The sequence below is a fragment of the Marmota monax genome, unplaced genomic scaffold (assembly GCF_021218885.2).
Source record: "Marmota monax isolate L192 unplaced genomic scaffold, Marmota_monax_Labrador192_F-V1.1 WCK01_AAM20220418_F8-fsc00430, whole genome shotgun sequence".
NCBI classification, from domain to species: Eukaryota; Metazoa; Chordata; class Mammalia; order Rodentia; family Sciuridae; genus Marmota; species Marmota monax.
This window is the reverse complement of record NW_026692005.1, coordinates 191,356-197,241: the sequence shown is the minus strand read 5'-3', so window position 1 is coordinate 197,241 and position 5,886 is coordinate 191,356. Positions and strand designations below refer to the sequence as shown.

The 5,886-nt window shown below is 38.8% G+C and overlaps 1 protein-coding gene across 13 annotated transcripts in view; it reads right to left on the bottom strand.

Moving 5' to 3' along the window:
* Positions 1–5,886, bottom strand: part of Cobl (cordon-bleu WH2 repeat protein) — a 287,464-nt gene that overhangs the window by 133,440 nt on the left and 148,138 nt on the right. The window lies entirely within an intron of this gene.

Below are 5,886 nucleotides of genomic sequence, written 5' to 3'. Positions count from 1 at the left end.
GCCTTGCTGGGAGCCATTAGCCAAGTAAGTATGACAATTTCCTTGCCAGCGTACCCCATGTTGCAGTGACATTGAATGTACTTAACCTTGCTCAAGGACCAAGGCAGATTAGGGTGTTCCCGGTTTTAAGATAATCTTGTTTAGGGCGTTCCCAGTTTAGGTTCCAGGTTTAAGGTTTAAGATTATTCCTGCTGGGAATAGGGCGTATCCTGCTGCCTGAGTTCCCCTTGAGTTCTCACGGGATTCAGACAGTATATTTTGGAGATAGAAGCCCAGTGGAGGTGAATTTGGGAGAGAAGGTGGATTTGGGAAGAGAACGTGGATTTCCCCAGAACGTGATTGTGGACGGCTGGTGTGAGTTCGGGAATAAAGAGTTGCTGTTTGAATCTACAAGCTGTGTGGTGGCTCGTGATTGTGTGCCCAGCCAGACTGCGGCATTTGTGCCCAGCCAGACTGCGGCATTTGGCGGCTCGTACGGGGAACTTCTGAAGCTTAGAGGTAAGTGAAATTGCTCGCCCCTGAGGAAGAGCGAAAGAATGGGTGACCAACTCAAAAAACAATGTGTTATTGTTTTGATTTATCTTGTTTTTGTTTCAAGCTGCCTATCCCTAGAAATTTCTCAGGCAAACTGGAAAAAATGGTTGACTAAAGGTTTGAAGTTTGTCGGCCCTGAGGAAGAGAAAATTGATACAACGATTTTTTATTCCGTTTTTGTTTCATTCAGTTTCGGCTTTGTTTTGTGCTATCTTATTGGGTTGCGTTATCTTTATAGTAGATTAGAAATTAGTAAAAAACAAACCGAAAAGATGTTAAGTAAATTGTTAGAGGTTCAGACCATGGAGAAAGACATTTTAGATCAAGCAAAAGAGAAGGTCTCTCGAGCTAGTCAGACAGAGGAAGAAAATTTAAAGGAAAAGGGGTTGTTAGGAAAAAGGCCACAACAGGAGGCTGTTACCAACTCCATTTTATCACAAGAGGGCGTAATTCAACCAACAGCCCCACCGATGGAGACAGCTGAGTGGCCCTCAAACCCCGTAGTTGATAAATGGGATCCTGAGACAGGACCTCAAAGATTAGCATGCCCTGTACTTGAACAGGCAGGAGGGCAGCGAATTCACCGTGCTTTAGATTTTAAAACAGTGAAGCAGTTAAAGGAGGCTGTAACAACCTATGGTCCCCAAGCTCCCTTCACGGTAAGCATGGTTGAGTCCATTACTAACTTGGACATGACGCCAGCAGATTGGGCTAGCATGTGTAAATCTGTACTAAATGGAGGACAATATTTGTTATGGAAGGTTGCCAATGAGGAATTTTGCACGGAGACAGCTAGGCGAAATGCAGCAGCCGGTTACCCTCAAAGAAATCTAGATATGTTGTTAGGAAAAGGACCTTATGAGGGTCAACGGCAACAAATTGAATATGATCCTGCTATATATGCACAAATTGCTGCAGACGCAGTTAGGGCATGGAAGACTTTACAAGGACATGGAGATTTACAAGGTCAGCTATCTAAGGTAATACAGAGAGCTAATGAACCTTACGCTGACTTTGTAGATAGGCTAATTCAAATGGCTGCCAAAATTTTTGGGGATACAGAACAAGCAATGCCATTAATAAAACAACTGGCTTATGACCAAGCAAATCGTTGCTGCAGAGAGGTTATTAGACCATGGAGACATGAAGATTTAAACACATATATTAAATTATGTAGAGATATTAATGAACAAGGGCAAGTCTTGGCAGCTGCAGTACAACAGGCTTTAGATGCCAGGCCAAAAACATGCTATGATTGTGAACAAACAGGACATTTTAAAAGGAATTGCCCCATAGGAGGAGGGTTTAACAAAAGTAGGTATCAAAGGAATAGAATACCAGGTATTTGCCCACGATGCCGTAGAGGGAGACATTGGGCTAATGAATGCCGTTCTCAAACCACCATAGAAGGTACTCCCTTATCAAAAAACGGACAAAGACCAGGTATTTATCCAAGATATCGTGGAGAAAGGCATCAGGCTCCATTGCCAAAAAACGGACAGGGGGGCCCAATGCTCCGGGGCCCACAACCACAAATATACGGGGCAGTGAGGATCCCAGCAACACCATCAGGGTAGTGCCCAGGACACATTGTCCATTAAATCCCTCATCAGACAAACCCGAGGGAGCGCAGGGTTGGACATCTGTGCCTCTGCCAGAGCAGTATTAACTCCAGAGATGGGAGTTCAAATCATTCCCACAGGAGTAAAAGGACCTCTTCCCCAAGGAACAGTAGGCTTATTACTGGGACGTAGTTCATCTACATTAAAAGGACTTATGATAAGTCCTGGGGTAATTGATCCCGATTATGTAGGTGAAATAAAAATTATAGCTAGTTCTCCAAGAGGTATATCAGTAATTTCACCTGGAGATAGAATAGCACAGTTGTTAATAATACCCAGCCTACATAATAAATTTCCTAGTCATAGTGTAGAAAGAGGTTCCAGGGGATTAGGCTCCACAGGTGTAGATTGGGCTATGTTGTCTTTAAATTTAGATTCTCGCCCAATGCTAAAACTAAATATTCAAGGTCATGAGTTTAATGGGCTACTGGACACAGGAGCTGACCTTAGCATCATATCTCGTCAAGAATGGCCAAAACATTGGCCATTACAACAAGCCACTCAAACGCTTCGAGGCCTAGGAGTGGCGACTAATCCCCATAGAAGTTCTATGATATTAGATTGGAAGGATCCTGAAGGATGTGAAGGAACTATACAGCCATATGTATTGGATCATCTTCCTATAAATTTATGGGGACGAGATGTCCTAGATCAATTAGGTTTGACGTTAACAAATAATATCAATCCTAATGTGCCCACTACTAGAGCTAGACAAGGCTTTAGGAAAGAAAAAAGATTAGGAAAACAAGGGCAAGGTATAGCAGCACCAGTACAAATAGATCAAGGAACAGACAGACATGGGTTGGATTTTCAGAAAGGGCCACTGAGACAATCAAAATTACTTGGAAATCAGAAAGACCAGTGTGGGTTCCTCAGTGGCCCCTGACTAAAGAAAAGATACAAGTAGCCCATGATCTGGTCAAACAACAATTAGTGGAAGGACATATACAACCTTCCATATCTCCCCATAATACTCCCATTTTTGTCATCAAAAAGAAATCTGGTAAATGGAGATTATTGCAAGATTTAAGAGCCATTAATAATGAGATGGTTGTTATGGGACCTGCTCAATCAGGGATTCCTCAATTGTCTGCTTTGCCAAAAACCTGGCATGTTTTAGCTATAGATATTAAAGATTGTTTTTTTTCAATTCCAATTCATCCCGAGGATAGTCCACGTTTTGCATTTACTATCCCTGCATTAAATCATGAAGGTCCTGATCAGAGATATGAATGGAAAGTACTCCCTCAAGGGATGGCTAACAGTCCAACTATGTGTCAAATATATGTTAACAAAGCAATCCAGCCACTTAGAAATCAAAATCCTGAACTACAAATATTTCACTATATGGATGATGTATTATTGGCACATAAAGATAAAAACATATTGCTGGAATGTTATGCCACACTTACAAACTTATTAAAAAATTATAATCTAGAGATAGCAATAGATAAAGTACAATTAAATTTTCCAATTAATTATTTAGGAGTTCTATTATCCTCAACCATGGTCCGTCCACCAAAAATTCAAATACGAGTAGATCAACTCAAATCACTTAACGACTTTCAAAAGTTATTGGGAGACATAAATTGGATAAGGCCTTATCTAGGTATACCAACAGGAGAATTGGGACCTTTATTTGATATTCTAAAAGGTCCATCAGATCCAAATTCACCCCGCATGTTAACTCCTAAAGCAAGAAAGGCATTAAAAATTATTGAAACATATATGGAAAACATACATTTGGATAGAATTGATATAAGTTTGCCTTTATTATTTATTGTACTACCAACAAAAAATATTCCTACAGGAGTATTTTGGCAAGAAGGTCCATTATTGTGGATACATTTATCTTATTCTCCTAACACTATTCTTACTAGGTATCCTGAGGCTGTAGGACAATTAATACTCAAAGGAATAAAAGCAGCAAAGGGAGTGTTTGGAATTTCTCCCAATAAAATTATTACTCCATATACTATGGATCAAATTGATGAGTTAGCTAATGAGTTAAATACTTGGGCAATAATCATGTGTAAATCTAATGTTTCATTTGATAATCATTTACCATCTAATCCTTTGTTGTCTTTTTGGTCTAAGCATCCTGTAGTTTTTCCTAAAATGACAAGAAAAACACCTATCATGAATGCTCCAAATATATTCACTGATGGGTCAAATAATGGTACAGCAGCAGTAGTTACCCCTGATCAAACTTTTACATTTTTAGTACCCAAACAATCAGCTCAAAAGGTAGAGCTTAATGCAGTTTTACAAGCTTTTGTGATGTTTAAAGATTCTGTATTTAATTTATTTTCTGATAGTCAGTATGTAGTTAATGCTATAGTATCTCTTGAAGATGCTGGTAGGATTTCCCCTTCTTCTACTGTTTTCTCTTTGTTTTCCACTATACAAAGTCTAATCTGGGACAGAAAAGATCCATTCTTTATAGGACATATTAGGGCACATACAGGATTGCCTGGAGCCCTTAGTTTAGGCAATGATTTAGCAGATAAAACTACACATGACATACATATTTTCTCTACATTTGAAGAAGCTACAAATTTTCATAAAAGGTTTCATGTTAATGCTAATACTTTACAAAAGCGTTTTAAAATAACTAAGGAACAAGCCAGACATATAATAAAACAATGTCAAAATTGTGTGACATTTTTACCACAAGTTAATCTTGGAGTCAATCCTAGAGGACTGATACCTAACCATATTTGGCAGATGGACGTCACACACTTGCCAGAATTTGGAAAATTAAAATATTTACATGTTACAGTCGATACTTCTTCTGGATTTTTGATGGGCTCCCTTCATGCCGGAGAAAAAACTAAAGATGTTATAGCTCATTGCTTACAAAATTTTGCCACTGTGGGCGTTCCTAAACAGTTAAAAACCGATAATGGTCCTGGCTATACCTCTACCTCTTTTAAACAATTTTGCTCATCATTTGGTATTACTCATATAACAGGAATCCCATACAATCCACAGGGACAAGGCATAGTTGAAAGAGCTCATCAAACTATTAAAACATACTTATTAAAGCAAAAAGAGGGAATTGGAAGGGGGTATATATCCCCCAAAGATAAACTTAAAATAACGCTTTTTACTCTAAACTTTTTAAATTTGGATTCATCAGGACTTAGTGCTGCGGAAAGGCATATGTATCCAAAAAATGTACATAAGCCTAAAGTACTTTGGAAAGATATTCTAACAGGACAATGGAAAGGTCCTGACCCAGTGATTGTCTGGAGTCGGGGGTCTGTTTGTGTTTTTCCACAGGGAGAACAGCAGCCCATTTGGATTCCAGAGAGATTAACTAAAACAGTTTCTACAGATCGAAAAGAAGATGATTTGACTCAAATCCATAACAGTTGATATCCAGAACTCCAGCTTGGCCATTCTTACATCTGCGACAGTGATTAACCAGGATGCTTTTTTCAATAGCTATTTTATTATTGCATTTTTCCACATCATAAGGTTCTATTTTTATTTTTTGAGCTCATACAAACCTAGGTTAATGTTTTTCTGATCAGTTTTATTTTTTGACTGTGGAGTTTTTAAACATTGCAATGGAGATTTCACCTAGGTAAAGCTACAAGGCCTTTACTATTTTCTTATGTGTTGTACGTTTGTGTACACTCTTGTGTTTTGTGTTGTATGTCTGTATGTGCGTATGTCCATATTTCTTGTATGAGGAGCGCTCATGAAAAAATGGATCCGAATT